We start from the raw sequence: 18330 nt of genomic DNA on the forward strand, positions 1-18330 counted from the left end.
AATTTGGTTACATTGCACGGCACACAGCCTCAAGTAATTACCAACCCATGCTCTTTCCCTCGAATTAAAGTCAGTTTATTTATTTAAGGTCTTTGGCTGGGCCATCTCTATTAAGCTCACATCATCTATTTGGGGATGGACTTTTTTTTTTTTTGGCTTGTTTGTTTAAATGATGTTCAGACTGTTCCCATGATTAATAAAGTTGTAAATACAGCCAGCAGCAGCTTCCAAACCATGTGCAAAAGCAAAGAACCTTAAGTCAAAGAATAATTCTTTAGGGAGTTGGGTTATGTTTGTTTGGGTTTTTTTTTTTTTTTTCCTCCAAAGGATGGAAACAATGAGAAAGAAGGTCTTTGAGCTCCAGGAACTCCAATTACGCTGACATTTCTGCAGCAGAAATACACCAAGATCCATTTTGCAGGAACTCAGTGAACTAGCTAATCAGATTTCCTTGGATAATTTGCTCCAAAGGTCAGCCGCCTTAAAAAGCACCCAGTGCCTCATTATTTGGTGGAGCAGGCTGCACACAGGCTAGGATTTGGAACTCAGACTCCCATGGCAAGGAAGTAAATCTGAACGATTTTAGCACAGATCCTGCTACCTTGGCCTTGGCCAAAGTCTCATCCAACTCTGTGATGAGACTACAGACAAAATCACCTCCAGAAAGAACACCTGGGTTTGCCAGACTTCCGTCTCCAAGATGCATCTCTCCTGTGTTCCAGGGGCAGCACAGATGGCAGACTAATCTGAAATGTCCACGCTGCTGGTAAATTTCAGGACAGGCTTTTATTCATGCGGTGAGTGAAGGGGACCAAACTTTCGTTAAAATCACCAAGTCCAAATCTACAAAACGCCTGTCTGCTGCTGCTGCTGCTGCTGCTGCTAAGTCGCTTCAGTCGTGTCCGACTCTGTGTGACCGCATAGACGGCAGCCCACCAGGCACCTGTCTAGCACTCCTCAAAACGATTGAGATCTTGAAAAGCAAGGAAAGATTAAGAAGCGTCAAAGACCAGAGGAAATTAAGGAGACGTGAGATTAAATGCAACGTGGGGCTCTGGACTGAATCCTGGACAGAAAAAGGACGTCAGTGGAAGAACTGGTGAAATCCAAATGCAATCTGGAGTTTAGGTAATAGTTACCTTTCTATGTTGCTGTCTGTGTTGTGACAAATGGACCACAGTAACGTAAGACGATAACATTAGGGGAACTCTCTGTCCTATCATGGCAACTTCTCTATAAATCTAAAATTATTTCAAAATTAGAAAAATACTTTTTAAACTTTCTATGCCATAAAAATTCCACTGTGAGAACAAGCTAATACTTAGCAGTGGGCAGAGGGGAAGAGGGAAGGACAACATTAGGATTAAGAGGTACAAACTATTATTAGATATAAAATAAGTCACAAGGATATATTGTACAACATGGGGAATACAGTTAATGTTTTATATTAACTATAAGTGGAGTATGGCCTTTACAAATTGTGAATCAATGTATTATATATCTATAACTTCTGTAATACTGTATAGCAAGTATACTTTAATAAAAATTTGAATATTATAAAATATTAGAAAAAAGACAGAGGATGAGATGGTTGAATGGCATCACTGACTCAATGGACATGAGTCTGAGTAAACTCCAGGAGTTGGTAATGGACAGGGAGGCCTGGCGTGCTGCAGTCCATGGGGTCGCAAAGAGTCGGACATGACTGAGTGACTGAACTGAACTGAACTGAAAGTATTTTTAAAGTCCATTGTGTTTTATGTATAGCTTATGAAAATAATTAAGTTAAAGTTTATTCTATAATAAACTTGACACAGTGAACCAAAAACAAAATAAAACTCCAAGTCCAGAGAGGAGGTCAGAGGCAGGCTTATGATTACTTTTTTTAAAAAGCTCATTTAAAATCCCAACTAAGGGGGCTTCCTAGAGGGCTCAGTGGTACAGAATCCATCTGCAATGCAGGAGACGCAGGTTTGATCTCTGGGTTGGGAAGATTTCCTAGAGGAGGAAATGGCAACCCACTCCAGTACTCTTACCTGGGAAATCCCATGGACAGAGGAACCTGGCGGGCAACAGTCCATGCAGTTGTAAAGAGCTGGACATGACTGAGTGAGCGAGCAAGATGCTATAGGTTACAGATTGAAAATACAATAAAGGCATTAAACTGAATTATTTTAAAATAAAAAATAAAATCCCAACAGAGACATAAAGAAACAATACAAGTAAACTAAATTAAATTAAAATGCAGTAGATGTTCTCCCCCTACCAACTGGGACAGGAACACCCTTGCCAAAGAAGCTGGCTTCCTCAGTGTCTGCTTGTGACTCCCACCAAGTCTCCCGACCCTAGGGATTTCTATGTGACAAGAAAAGCCACAAGAGTGACTTTTGCTGGCTCAGTGCCCACCCGCACAGATTTAAAAGACCCCCACCCCAGCTCTCACCCTCTGACCCCTGCCCTCCCCTGTGAGCTACTTCATGGAAAGAGACGTAGAGAGAGAGCCAGCGTGTGCTCCATCACGTCACCTGAGGCTGGGTGCTGGTCTTGAGGAGTCGTGGAGAACTTGTAGGAAGGGTGTCTGAGCTGAGTCTTGAAGGAAGAATGGGGGAGTGCTGGATGAAAAAAAGAGTAGAGGATTCCAATGCATGCCAAGGTATCAAATCGTAGAACGCTGATGTACACAAAGAAGTGAACAAAACTGAGGTGGGAAGAGTTAGAAAGGGTCCCCTGTCGAAGGTGTCTCAGTCAGTTCAGGCTGTGTAACAAACATACCGTAGACTGGGTGACTTACACTGCAAACATTTATCGCTTACAGTTCTGGAGACTGGAAAGTCCAAGATCCGGGTCCAGCAAATTTGGTGTCTAAAGGGGATCCACTTCCTGATTCACAAACAGCCTTCTTCTTATTGTGTCCCCACATGGAGGAAGGGGTGAGAGGGCTCTCTGAGCCCTCTTTTCAGTTCAGTTCAGTCGCTCAGTTATGTCTGACTCTTTGTGACCCCATGGACTGCAGCACACCAGGCCTCCCTGTCCATCACCAACTCCCGGAGCTTACCCAAACTCACGTCCATCAAGTCAGTGATGCCATCCAACCATCTCATCCTCTGTCATCCCCTTCTCCTCCTGCCTTCAATCTTTCCCAGCATCAGGGTCTTTTCCAATGAGTCAGCTCTTTGCATCAGGCGGCCAAAGTATTGGAGTTTCAGCTTCAGCATCAGTCCTTCCAATGAAAACCCAGGACTGATCTCCTTTAGGATGGACTGGTTGGATCTCCTTGCAGTCCAAGGGACTCTCAACAGTCTTCTCCAACACCAGGGTACTAATCCCATTCATGGGGGCTCCACCCTCATGACCTAATCACCTCCCAAAGTCCCTACTTCCTAATACATCACACAGGGGATTAGGCTTCAATATATGAATTTTAGGGGGACACAAACATTCATTCCATAGCATAGGTTTTGTGTGCTAAAGAATTTAACTTTGTCCTGAAGGTGATGGGAATATTTCTTTAGTCTTTACTGAATTTGTTAAAATATTGCTTCTGTAGTTTATGTTCTGGTTTTTTGGCCACAAGGTATATGGGATCTTTGCTCCCTGGCCAGGGATCGAACCCTCCTCACCCCCTGCCTTGGAAAGTGAAGCCTTAACCACAGCACCGCCAGTGAAGTGCTGCTGATGAGGACTTTCAAGCGCAGGACTGAAATGGCAACCTGAGCATTTTAGAAACATTCAACAGATGCAGCTGGAAAGGTGGGTGGAAGGTGAGGTTGCCAGCAGTGAGGCCATGATCCAGGCCAGAAGTGTACACACCCTGCCCAGAGGCAGTGGTGTAGATTTCTCCCAGGCTGGCACAGGAACGCTGCAGGGAATGAGGGCCGTTGCCATGAAGACAGCTGAGGTTACTGTCTCTTCAGCAGTTTGGTAGCTCAGCCCCCATCTCCACTCAAACTGGAAGATATCCTCTGCCATCCCTAAATTCCATACTCCAAGTCTGCCCTGCGTTATGCACCTTTTACAGCCAACCCTCTGTCTCCACATTACACTGTATCTTAAATCATCAACTGAGGTTAAATTTCCAGTATCTTGTATAAAACAAGCAAGGGACTCGAATGTACTTAATAACGTTGACGGCAGAATCATAATATAAGCACTGATTATATCTGGGGATCAGGCTGCCTTTAATCTGCAAAGGAGGATACAGTAATCCTCATTTCACAGATAGGAAAACTGAGACTCCAAGAAGTTAAGTAACCTCGTCATACAGCTCTTAATGAGGGCTGGATCCAAGAATGCCTGGTTCCAATCACCCTTTCCATAGCACCTCATGCGCTCACGTTTCATTTCTCTTCATTCACTTACTGCAGTTTCCCTCCCCCTCAGAATCAAACCCAAAACCATGTGGCCTGACCAGAATAAAATCTGAATAATTACATGTAACTGTTTTCTAAAATGCCCACTGTTCCCTGACAGGTCTCTGACAGCCCAACCCTACGACTGTGGTGTGGCGAGTTAAACAGCAAGACCAGTGACTCCAAGTCTCTTTCCCACCAGGTCAGTGGAACAAAGTAGTCTGCCATCTGAAAGCAAATAATGGCTGCCTCTTCCTAATTCCTGAATAAAAAAAGTATATAGATCAATCAACGGACACATGGATAGATAGATGGATAGATAAATGAATGGTTTGATGGATGGATAGACTGATGGATAAAGGTCAAACAGATGCATGGATACGCATTTTCAAATGTAGACTGTTTCTAAAAGGTAATATGGAAACCATCAACAACAGTTGTCACTCCTGGGAGGGAACAGTGTCTAAGACAAGAGTAGAAGTGAAAACTACTTTTTACTCTACAATTTCTTATATTTTTCAAATTTTGAGCTGCACGTATTACTTGTGTTAAAACAAATGGCAATATAAAAATAATTTTAAAACACCTTGTTAAAGAGATATAGGTATGAATGAGTGGCTGGAAGAATGAATAATCCTAAAATAAAAATGTTTTAAATAGATGAATAAATGTTAACATTTTTTTTTAAATTTATGTTTCCCTCCATTGATTTTTCTTTAAAGTCTTGGCACCAACTTCTACTTGTCTGTGTTAGAATCTAACGAAATGTGGTTTCCAACTTGGCACATAATCAATTACAAAATTTGGTTATTTTAAGTCAAACAGGTCAATAACTGCGTGGTGTTTTTCACAGAGCATCTTGACTTTAAGGGTTGCCCACACAAATCTGCTCAAGGACTACTCTGCAGTTTCCATGAGGGACAATAGGTCTGAGGCTTAGACGTGTGATCCCACCCAATTTTATTTATTTAAGCTCTAAATCTCCTCTTACATATCAAACCTCACCTGCATGCTGAGCCTCTGAATACTGCTCCCTGAATTGCTAGGGGCTCTGAGTAATCTGACCCTGCCAAGTGAAAGATAAGAAGAAAAATGACTTCCCCAGCTACCATCAACAGCATTTCCAGGAAGAAATGAAGAGAACTGACTCCCAGCCATAAAGGATTTACTGCTTTCCTCTCCATCAATATGGAAATGGAGCAGGGTTGCCTGAAAGCTGGGTGTTTTAAGCTTTTGAGGCAGGTGTTTGGATTCCGTACACTAGGGAACTTGACAACATTCAACAAGACTTTATGGAACTTCCATTGGATTAGCATGGACCCCATGTTCTGCCCTCAAGGGATTTACACTCTAATCCAAGATACACAATATAATCCAAAGAAAGGGGGAGGCAGTATTTGGATGTCAAATGTCCATAGCAAGTGGCAAGCTATTTGATGGATGGAGAATGGTGAGAAACCCGTGATGCTGGGAGATGTGACAGGACTGCCAGAGGCATGTGACATCACTGCTGTTTAACTATCTGAATACCAATCACAGATCTATACCACCTGGGACAGTTAAGATATCATAAACTTCTCTGCCAGAAAGAAAAATGGAAACAAAGAAAAATCACCTTGGCATTAGGGCGCCCCAGTTGACAGAGCTGGCTCAATAGCGCCATCTAGTGGTGGTCCCTGCTGCCAGTTCAGGAGTGGGCTACTTGCCTCTTCCCCGCCCTTGCCCAGATGTTTTCCTCCCCCTGTGTCTGTGAGCCCCAGCAAGTGGTCATCTGGGAGCTGGACAAGACACAGCATCCTATAGACTGGGACAGTAACAAAAGGCAACTTAAGGAGGAAAAACTTGAGTTGGGTCTTAAAGGGACATCCGGGCATTAAGGAATAGGAAAGACAACTTTACATACTTTTTTAAAATTAGAGGATACTTACTTTATAATATTGTGATGGTTTTTACCATATATCAACATGAATTGGCCATAGGTATACATATCCCTCTTGAACCCCTCCTCCCATCTTTGGGTTCCCTGTGTCATACATCAAACTCCCACTGGCCATTTTACACAAGATATGTAAATAGGATATGAACACATGTACATTGATAGCCATACATATGGTTATCTATGTTATATATGTATAGGTTTCAATGCTATTCTCTCAAATCCCCCCACTCTCTCCTTCCTCCACTATGTCCACAAATCTGTTGTTTATGTCTGTGTCCTTTTCTGCCCTGCAAGTTGGATCATCTGTACTATCTTTCTAGATGCCATATATATACATATATATATATATATATGCATTAATATATCATATTTGTCTTCTCTTTCTGACTGACTTCACTCTGTATAATAGGTTCTAGTTCATCCACCTCATTAGGACTGACTCAAATGTGTTCCTTTTGATAGCTGGGCAATATTTCATTGTGTATATGTATCACAACTTCCTTACCCATTCATCTGTTGATGGGCATCTAGGTTGCTTCCATGTCCTAGCTACTGTAAAGAGTGCTGCAATGAACACTGGGGTAAAAGTGGGACAGACAACTTCTGATGAGGAACATGACCTGCAAAGATAGGTGGCTAGAAAATGTCAGATCCTGCGGCACAATGGTAAAGCATGCATCTGCCAACCCAGAAGGCACAAGAACTGTGGGTTTGCTCCCTGGGTTGGGAAGATCCCCTGGAGGAGGGCATGGCAGCCCACTCCAGTATTCTTTCCTGGGAAGTCCCATGGACAGAGAAGCCCAGTGGGATGCAGTCCATGGGGTCGCAAAGAGTGGGACACGACTGAACACAAACACACACTCATGCTGCTGGAAAGGCAGTGAGCATAGGCTGCTGAGGACTCACTCTTCAGTCGCTGTGGGTAGGAGCCCTCCTAGGATTTTCTGGGATAATGTTAATAAGATATCTGCTGCTTCTCCGGGCATCACTGTGTATATGAGGATGGGGAGGACACATTATAAGGGCGGGGAGGAGACCTGTTTCCCTGTAGCAGCTCCACCCTCCCTGCAGTTTCCTTTGGGATCTCCCATTCCACCTCTATCACCGTCCATAGGGGTGGCACCAGGCTAAGCCACGCACATGTGATAGCTCCTTTAATCCTTCACCACTCTTGAGGAGGATCTGCATCTATGTTACAGATCAAGAAAGAGAGGCTCAAAGACATTAAGTCACTCACCCAACGTGACTCCGCTAATAAAATGGCAGCACGAGGACCTGAATCAACTTCTCTGCCAAATTCTGAAGCACGCGCTTGTGACGATTGTCACACGTGAAATTGCTCAATCCAAAGCACTTCTGCTTTCAACATAAGTGGTTGCCGAACAGCCTTCATGTAAAACTGAAGCTTCTTTGAGGATAAGTATATACTTATGAGAACATCACCGCCATCAAAGCCAAAAACATATCCATCTCCCCCCAAAGTTTCTCACATACCATTTATTATAATCATTGCCATTATTTTGCATGGTAAGAACACTGAAGATAAGATCTATCCTTTTAGCAAATTTTAACTTTACAATTGTTAGCTATACACACTGCAGTAGACCTTTAACTTACTCATCTTGCATAACTGAAACCTAGTACCCTTTGAACACTTTCACTTCTTCACAACAAACAGAACCATCAACAATATGACAAGACAGCCCAGAGAATGGGAGAAAATATTTGCAAGCCATCTCTCTGATAAGGGGTTAATATCCAAAATATATAAGGAACCCATACAGCTTAGGAGTAAAAATGCAAACAACCTGATTTTAAAATGGGCAAAGGATCTGAGCAGACATTTCTCCAAGGAAGCTGTACAAATGGCCAACAAGCATGTGAAAAGGTACTCAACATCATTAACCATCAGCAAAATGTAGACCAAAACCAAAATGAGATTATCACCTTGCATTTATGTTAAAATAGCTATTATTTTAAAATTGAAGATTTTTAAAGAGATGTGTTGGTGAGAATGGAGAGAAAAGGGAACCCTTAATGTCCTGTTAGTGGGATTGTAAACTGGCACAGCCAGTATGGGAAACAGGATGGAGGTTTCTCAAAAAGCTAAAAATAGTACTGCTATATGATCTATTTCGGAGAAGGCAATGGCACCCCACTCCAGTACTTTTGCCTGGAAAATCCCATGGACAAAGGAGCCTGGTAGGCTGCAGTCCATGGGGTCACTAAGAGTCAGACACAACTGAGCGACTTCACTTTCATGCATTGGAGAAGGAAATGGCAACCCACTCCAGTGTTCTTGCCTTGAGAATCCTAGGCACGGGGGAGCCTGGTGGGCTGCCGTCTATGGGGTCGCACAGAGTTGGACACGACTGAAGCGACTTAGCAGCAGCAGCAGCATGATCTATTTCTGGGCTTCCCCTGTGGCTCAGCTGTAAAGAATCCATCTGCAATGTGGGAGACCTGGGTTCAATCCCTGGGTTGAGAAGATCCACTGGAGAAGGGAACGGCTACCCACTCCAGTATTCTGGCCTGGAGAATTCCATGGATCGTATAGTCCATGGGGGTCACAAAGAGTCGAACACGACTGAGTGACTTTCACTTTCACTTTCATTTGTCCAAAGGAACTGAAAGCAGGATTTCGAAGCGATAACTGCATTATTCATAATAGTCAAGACATGGAAGCAATATAAAAGTTCATTAGTGGATGAATGGATAAAGAAAATGTGATATATACATACACATACATATGTATATATAAACAAGCCAGACACAGAAAGACAGGAACAGTATGACCTCACTTACACCTGTGTCTCGTTTTACACACAAACTCCTCTAATCAAATGGAGATGCATCACTTGTATTCGCAGGCCCACGAGAGATCACAGACACAAGTCAATGGAATCCAGTGTGGGAGACAAAGAAGAAAAGCCACTCAGTTGGGACTGTTCAACCACCGCTTTATTCGTCTTTGCCGCTGACAGGTTTATTCCACAGGGTCTCACCCACGGCAGCATCTCCAGACCCCCCCCTCTAAGTGACCATGCCAACAGTGATGTGCCAGATCATCTCAGAAAACAGCAGAAACTCCAAGGCAAGAGAGCCGCCTGAAGGGGCCCTTTCCCTTCCCTCCTGGTCCTTGAGCTGTTTCCAGCAGACGCAGCGAGCGGCTAAATGAGCGTTTGATCAATGGAGGCCAGGTTGATATTGATAAAGCGACTGCAGTTGGCGCAAATCACCCTGCACTCATAGATACTGAAGATTAATCTTTACAAATACGGGGCAAAGGGGGAGAAGAGAACCAAGTCGATTTCGTTTCCGATTATTACTTTCTCCAGAAAGCACTGAAGAGTCAAAAGTTTAACTGATGCACATCAGACAGGGAGACAAATCCAGAAATATCACCCAATTACCCGGCAGCTTCTAGAAGGTATTTTTCATGACAGCAGGTGGGTTTGACTTTTTCTAAATCAGGAAGGAGACAAGACACCACTAACGGGATGGTGACTTGGCCCAGGGCACAAGTACTAACCTCACCGGACAAACTGAAGCCTGAACATTTATCCTCAGTCTACAGGGTGTCCTTGAAAACACATTTCCACTGATTTCCTAGTTATTTTTATGTTAGACTGCATGTATCTTTAGAAATTACACTGACAGTTCCTTCCTGAAACAAGATGAATTTATTTTTTACTACAAAGAAATCATAAAGAAAAGTGCTTAGCCTTCTTAGGACTCTGATTTCACATCCCGGGAGTGGGTAGGGGCCCACTGTGTAACTCATAGCCCAGTTTCTCAACCTTGGCGCTACTGACAGCTGGCACCAGGTAATTTTTGATTAGGGGCTGTCTGGTGCATTGTAGGCTGTTTAGCGGTGCTCCTAGCATCTACCCAATAGATGCCAGTAGTACCACTCCCAGTTCTGACAACCAAAAATGTCCCCAGATATTGCCAAATGTCCCCCAGGGGGCAAAACTACTTGTGTAATGTGCAAACACAGAACATAAATAAGAATTGGGGGAATGCGATTCAAAATACCTTCCATGTTGTATTCACACAAAGCAACAAAATCAAATTCTATACTTAATGCCAGTTATAAATGTTTCATTCACATCCATGTCCCAGTCAGAGGACTTAAGGTAGAGTTTTTCAAAACATGGATCACAAAGCAATTTTCTGAGGTCGGGACTGGCTCGTTTGCAGGGCCAGCAATTACACACAGCCTATTGCTCGGAAGGCCTCATGCCACTGCAGGCATCTGGAAATTTCTAATAATTTTTAACAAGGAGCCCCCATGTTTTCATTTTGCTTGAGGCCCTGCAAATTATGTAGCCTGTCTGAGGTACTTATTTTACAAGCAAGCTCCTGAATGGAATGAAAACAGGATCTTGACGAGATGGCCGCACCTGCTTGTTTACTGCAGCGTCATCCACAGAGCCCAGACATGGAGACAACCTAAATGTCCATCTAGGGATGAATGAATAAAGAATAGATTTATATGTGATGGAATATTATTCAGCCATAAAGAATATGCACCTTCCCTGCTGGCTCAGACAATCAAGAATCTGCCTGCAATGCAGGAGACCTGGGTTTGATCCCTGGGTTGGGAAGATCCCCGGAAGAAGGAAATGGTTACCCACTCCAGTATTCCTGCCTGGAGAATTCCATGGACAGAGAACCCCGGTGGGCTACAGTCCACGGGATTGCAAAGAGTCTGACATGGCTGAGCAACTTTCACTCACACACATATATATTTCGTATAATGGAATTTCAGATTAGATCAAATCAGTTGCTCAGTCATGTCCAACTCTTTCTGATCCCATGAATCACAGCACGCCAGGCCTCCCTGTCCATCACCAACTCCCAAAGTTCACTGAGACTCATGTCCATCGAGTCAGTGATGCCATCCAGCCATCTCATCCTCTGGCGTCCCCTTCTCCTCCTGCCCCCAATCCCTCCCAGCATCAGAGTCTTTTCCAATGAGTCAACTCTTCGCATGAGGTGGCCAAAGGACTGGAGTTTCAGCTTTAGCATCATTCCTTCCAAAGAAATCCCAGGGCTGATCTCCTTCAGAATGGACTGGTTGGATCTCCTTGCAGTCCAAGGCACTCTCAAGAGTCTTCTCCAACACCACAGTTCAAAAGCATCAACTCTTCGGCGCTCAGCCTGCTTCACAGCCCAACAATAATTATTGGAATTATTATTCCAATAATGGAATTTATTCGGCCAAAAAAACAAAAATCCTGCCATTTGCAACAAGATGGATGGACCTTGAGGACATTACGCAAAATGAAATAAGTCAGACAGAGAAGGACAAACACTGTATGATGTAATTTATATGTGGAATCTAAAAAATTCAGACTCATAGAAACTCATAGAGTAGATTGGTGGTTACCAGGGCTGAGGGTAGGGAAAATGGGGAGATACTGGTCAAAGATTACAAATTTCCAGTTATGAGATAAATAACTTCTGGGAACCTAATGTACAGCATGGCGATTACAGTTAGCAGTAATGAACTCTATAGTTGAAAGCTGCCAAGAGAATAGATCATAAATGTTCATACACACACACACAAATGTTAACTATGTGAAGTGATAGATGTGCTAACTAACCTTATTGTGATAATCATTTCACAGGATATCAATATATCAAACCATGACATTGTGTACCTTAAACTTACACAATGTTATTTGTCAACGATATCTCAATAAAGCTGGAAAAATAACAAATAAAATAAACTCAGGTTCTTGAACCCCACTGTTTTTCAGTAATTCAGCTAGATGTCAAAGCCTGCAAGAGGTGTTGTTTGATTCTCTGGCTTAAAAAATAAAAGAGAGATTTCTCTCTAAAACCTAGAGAATTTCAATGAAAAGTAATCTTTCATTTTAAATGTTGAAAATGTACAGCAGAGACACATGCTGGGTTGGAAAACAAAACTCTGATACAAGCACAGGGAGGCCTGGCGTGCTGCAGTCCACGGGGTCGCAGAGAGTCAGACACGACTGACCCACTGAACTGAATGGAACTGACACAAGTCTGGGAGGGTGAACTGACTTCCTGGAAATGAATACAAATATATTTAAAATATTTAAAATGTCTAATCATTCTATTTTTACTTCTAAATGAGCTAAGGAAACAATCAGATCATTTGAGAGGAATGAAAAAGAACAAATTTTACATAATCAAAAGCACATTCCTAAACTTTCTACTTGCATATAGGGGATGAAACTGACCTGGAATTTTCCTTGTGGGAGCAGAAGAACCCAGGACCCCTTGTAAATGCTTTACTGGTGGGACCTTTCTGAGCACAATTCACATTGCAGAATTTGTTGAACCTGATTCTGTTTTCTTAGTATTAATCACTTTTCACTTATATACCAACTACTATCCTCCCCAAAAAAACTAAAGTGGAGATCTAAGCTCTTGGGAACTTTTATATGAAGGGAACTTTCTAGACTGCCTTTAGATGCCCTACTTAAATAGCTATCAAGAAATCAAGACAGAGAGTTCTTCCAAGGAGTTGACGCAGTGTAACGACATGATGTACTATAGCAAGGGTCCCCAAACTTCAAGCCTCAGACTGGTACCTGCTGTCAGATCAGCGGTGGCACTAGCTTAGAAATAAAAGTAGAAACAATGACAGATTTTATCTTACTAGGCTTTAGAATCATTACGGACCATGTCTGCAGCCACGAACTTAAAAGACGTTTGCTCCTTGGAAGAAAAGCTATGACAACTTAGACAGCAGATTAAAAAACAGAGACATTCCTGCATTCCTTTGCCAACAAAGATCTGTATAGCCAAAGCTATGGTTTTTCCAGTAGTCATGTACGGATGTGAGAGTTGGACTACCAAGAAGGCTGAGCACTGAAGAATTGAGGCTTTTGAACTGTGGTGTTGGAGAAGACTCTTGAGAGTCCCTTGGACTGCAAGGAGATCAAACCAGTCAATTCCTAAAGGAAATCAATCCTGAATATTTGTTAGAAGGACGGATGCTGAAGCTGAAGCTCCAATACTTTGGCCACTTGATGTGCAGATCTGACTCACTGGAAAAGACCCTGATGCTGAGAAAGATGGAGGGCAAGAGGAGAAGGGGATGACAGAGGATGAGATGGTTGGATGGCATCATTGACTCAATGCACATGAGGTTGAGCAAATTCCAGGAGATAGTGAAGGACAGGGAAGCCTGGCATGCTGTAGTCTATGGTGTTACAAAGAGTCAGACACAGCTTAGCAACTGACCAAAAAAAGCGCACAATGAATGTAATGCACTTGAATCATCCCAAAACCACCCCCTCACCCCCAATCCATGGAAAAAGTGTCTCCCACGAAATCAGTCCCTGGTACCAAAAAGGTTGAGCTCCACAGCTCTGCAGGTCTAACATCATTCAGAGTGAGACATGCTATCTCCGTTTTAGAAAGCAAAACACAAGCAGACCAGGCCAAATGTGTGTTCCAACCACTTGACTGTGTGAATCCTGAAACTAACCTGGCAAAGGAAGAGATGAAACTTGGAGGATTTGGCAGAATCACAGAACACAGGAAAATGTTTCCAAAGGGGGCCCTCACATGACTCTACAAACAAGATGCGTTTTGGTCTGGAGGAAAAACATAAAAAATAGGGGTTTTTTTGTTCTTTTTGGTCTTCTTTAACTTGATCAAAGATGAGCCCCTTGTTTTTCTGAGGGACACTAGCAGGAAAAGAGCTGTACAATAAAGAGAAAAAAGGTTTTGAAGCCCTATGGGAAAGGGGGAGGGACAGAGTTAGAGAGAGAAGAGAAGGATCTAGAAGTCTGGGTGTGCCAGAAAATCATCCAGTCCTGAGGCCCCCAGCTTCAGTAGAGTGCCATGAACCCCCAGTGTGAGTAGGCTTCCAGTAGGCATTGCAGAAGAGGCCAAGTTCTGTGTACAGAGAGAGTGTGGGGGAGCTACAGAGGTGAGTAGGATCCTGAGAAGACCCCCATCCCTGAGTGAGCAGGAAGTGGTTAGAGTTAATTTTACCTAGATCTTTAAAGAATCCACCTGCCAATGCAGGAGACATGGCTTTGATTCCTGGTCTGGGAAGATCCCACAAGCCACGGAGCAACTAAGCCCATGCACTACAACGACTGAGCCTGTGCTCCAAGAGCCTGGGAACTGCAACTACCGAGACAGACCAGGTGCCATAGCTACTAAAATCTGTGCACGCTAGAGCCTGTGCTCCACAGCAAGAGAAGCCACCAAAATGAGAAGCCCCTGCACCACAGTTAGGGAAAAGCCCACACAGCAGTGAAGATTCAGCACAGCTAAAAATAATTTTTTTTTTAAGTTTTAAATGTTCGGGAGTTTCCAACCTTGGCTACAACCTTACATCTGTGGCTCTATTGATGGTGCAGTCCCTGTGGGTGCACAGTCCATTTGGATCTTACTACTAGGGTTCATGGAGAAGGCAATGGCAACCCACTCCAGTACTCTTGCCTGGAAAGTCCCATGGATGGAGGAGCCCGGTAGGTTGTAGTCCATGGGGTCTCCAAGAGTCGGACATGACTGAGCGACTTCACTTTCACTTTTTACTTTCATTCATTGGAGAAGGAAATGGCAACCCATTCCAGTGTTCTTGCCTGGAGAATCCCAGGGACGGGGGAGCCTGGTGGGCTGCCGTCTCTGGGGTTGCACAGAGTCGGACACGACTGAAGCAACTTAGCAGCAGCAGTATCAGCAGCAACTAGGGTTCACATCTGTCCAACTGTCAATGGCCAATCTCCACATATCTTTGCTTGGAGCAGAACCCATTGATGGTGGCCAGGGCCCACTCTGTCTGTGCATGTGGTAAGTTCGAAGTACTGGGGAATTAATACACCCTTGGGAACAGGGCTGACTTGAGGTATGTATAAATACCCAGTTCCTCCACTCCCTCAGGGGAGATAACTTAAGCATGCATGTTCTCATAAACTAGGGTCAACACACTTCTTTCTCAGAGGAATGAGTGAATGAGTGTTAGTTGCTCAGTCGTGTCCAACTCTTTGCAACCTCATGGACTGTAGCCCGCCAGGCTCCTCTATCCACGGAATTCTCCAAGCAAGAATACTGGAGTGGGTAGCCACTCCCTTCTCCAGGGGATCGTCCCAATGCAGGGATCAAACCCAGTCTCATGCACTGCAGGCAGATTCTTTACCATCTGAGCCACCAGGAAAGCCCTTATTCAGAGGCCAGACGGTAATAAATATTTTAGGCTTTGTGGATCATACAGTCTCTCAGAGCTACTCCACTCTGCCGCTGTAGGACGCAAGAGCCATGGACAGTATACCAGTGAATTGGAGTGAATGTATTCCAACGAAACTTTACAAAACACGTGACAAGCCAGACTGGCTGAAGACTGTAGCCTACAAACCCCTGTTCTTTGCCATTTTGCAGAGTTAAGCAGAGAGAGAGTAAACTCTGTGAACCCTACAGTGGTAACTAGCCTGATAATGAACACTTTATCAGCTCCCTTCCCTTCCTGGGCTCTCCCCTTTCCCTTATCTTGCCTAGCCTAATAGACTATTTCCGCCCAAATCCTTGCCTCAGAGGCTGCTTCAGCAAGAACTCAAACTAAGACAATTAGTTGACAAAGGTGTTTTGGGCTGCATGTAAGAGAGAACTGAACTAAAAGTGGTTTAATTGACAATGACATAGGTTTGTTATTTCTTCCACAAAAAGCTCAGGCATAGGTAGTCCAGACAGGTTAATTCAATGATATCAGAGTATCAGAGGTTTTCTGATCCTTACTGTTCATTGCCAAGAACAGAGGACATGACAATGCTAAGCCAGTCACTGCTAAAAAGAAAGAGATGAGTATGCCTGGCTTAGGCCAATTGAGGCCCATGCCCTGAGGCCAGGGGAAGAGAGAAGCCCATCTTCTCTGGGTGTATCGTCAACTGATGCATGAACAAAATGAGAGTACTCTCCGCAGTGCAGAACAGGTGATGGCTGCTGGGTAGACAACCAACTCATACCCAATAGTACGTGCTCAAGAAATGCTATTTCAATAGGTGAATCCATGGGTCCCTGGATTTAGATAATGGATGGCAATTTTGTAAAAGAAAGATAAAGTAGAAAGATAAAGTAGAAAAGGTCATCCTTTTCTATGGATGCACAAGAATCATGGAGAATAGGCCTGGAGTGACTTGGATATTCAGGAGAGATGTTAGAGCCTCTAGAAAGCTTGATAGCTTGACAACAAAATTGAGAGCCATCAGAAAAAAATGAAGGGGGATGTGGGGGCTCTTATAAAAGCAAATATAAATGTGTTTTTCCCTGGTTAATAATGAGCATAACATTTCACAGTTCATAAAGCTCATTTCCATCCATTAATCTTACGATTTAATCCAAAATATGAACTCACACAATAGCCAGGTCAGGTACTGTAAAGTTCAAAGTACTGTTGAGAGAAATTAAAGAATACTGAAATTAATGGCAGCAAGTAAGAGATAGTTCATAAACTGGAAAACTCAATATTGTTTAGACAGAAATTCTTCCCTCTTATCTATAGAATCAATGCCATCCCACTCAATATTCCAGCAGGGTTCTTTCTGAGAAATTAATAAAATGACCATTAAATGTGTATGAAGATGCTCACAGCCAAAAATAACCAAGGCCATCTTGACAAAAAACAAAGCTACAGATACCACCAAATATCAATATTTAGTATAAAGTTAAAATACTTGAGATGGTAAAGTGGCCCGAGGGTAGGCAAATAGAACAGAAGACAAGTCCAGAAAATGTGTGACAAAAATACCACTGATTCAGAGAGAAAAGACAGTCCTTTCAATTAGTGGTGCTGGGTCAGTTGAATATCAATATCAAGTGTCAACAATGATGTAGGGAACCATGGCTGGGGAGGGTGTAGATTGGTAAAAACTGGGCCTTGGAAAACTGGCTACCTCTACAAAAGCTGAATATATTCCCCGTAAGTCAGCAATTTCACTCCTGGGTATATACATAACAAAATTAGTATATACATGCACCAAAAAGTTTAACATAAGAATGTTTGTAGCAGCTTTACTTGTAATTACCATAAAGGGAAAACAGTCCAAATGTCCATCAACTGTGGCTTGTTTGTACAGTGGAATAAAGCACAACTAAAAACGAAGTATAGCCACGTGAAGCAACATAAGCGACTCTCAAAAATATGTTGCAAAAAAGAAGCCAAACACGTATTCAAGAAAGTACATACAGTATGATCCTATTTACATGTAGCTCAAAAACAGACAAATTCATTAAGTGAAAGAAGCTAAAATAGCACTTCTCTTTGAGAGATACTGACTAGAAAGAAGCTCAGCTGAGCTTGCTGGGGTGCTCAATATGTTCTTAATCAGGATGGTGGTTACACTGTTTTATACATATGAAAAACTTATCAAGCTATCTACTTATGATCTGTACACTCATACTATTTGTATATATGTCACATGTCATTGAAATCAAGAGAATATTGTTAAATGGAAGATTTCCTAAAGAGATGGTGCCTAGATTCCTGAGGACTTGACTCACTCCAGAGATAAAGTCTGGGCTACTAGGGAAATTACTGTGATACTGTAACATTGACTAGTTTGCCTTGGAAACAAACAGAGATCATTCTGTTGTTTTTGAGATTGCATCCAAGTACCGCATTTCAGACTCTTTTGTTGACCATGATGGCTACTCTATTTCTTCTAAGGGAATTCTTGCCCACAGTAGTAGATATATATATAATCATCATCTGAGTTAAATTCACCCATTCTAGTCCATTTTAGTTCACTGATTCTTAAAATGTTGATTTTCACTCTTGCCATCTCCTGTTTGACCGCTTCCAATTTGCCTTGATTCATGGACCTAACATTTCAGGTTCCTATGCTATATTGCTCTTTACAGCATCAGACTTTACTTCCATCACCAGTCACATCCACAACTGGGTGCTGTTTTTACTTTGGTTCCATCTCTTCATTCTTTCTGGAGTTATTTCTCCACTGATCTCAAGTAGCATATTGGGCACCTACTGACCCAGGGAGTTCATCTTTCAGTGTCCGATCTTTTTGCCTTTTCATA

The 18330-nt window shown here is 42.9% G+C and overlaps 1 long non-coding RNA gene across 1 annotated transcript; it reads left to right on the plus strand.

Annotated features, from left to right (window-relative positions):
• The first annotated feature begins 502 nt into the window (after window positions 1-502).
• On the plus strand, window positions 503-5006 carry LOC147345351 (uncharacterized). Its single transcript, XR_015154955.1, has 3 exons — window positions 503-1128; window positions 3575-3750; window positions 4471-5006. It is a non-coding gene; the product is annotated as an uncharacterized LOC147345351 (long non-coding RNA).
• Window positions 5007-18330: the final 13324 nt, after the last annotated feature.

This window comes from Bos grunniens, chromosome 25 (assembly GCF_055505025.1).
Source record: "Bos grunniens cultivar Pamir isolate PY7600 chromosome 25, Bosgru_T2T1.0, whole genome shotgun sequence".
Classification (NCBI taxonomy): Eukaryota; Metazoa; Chordata; class Mammalia; order Artiodactyla; family Bovidae; genus Bos; species Bos grunniens.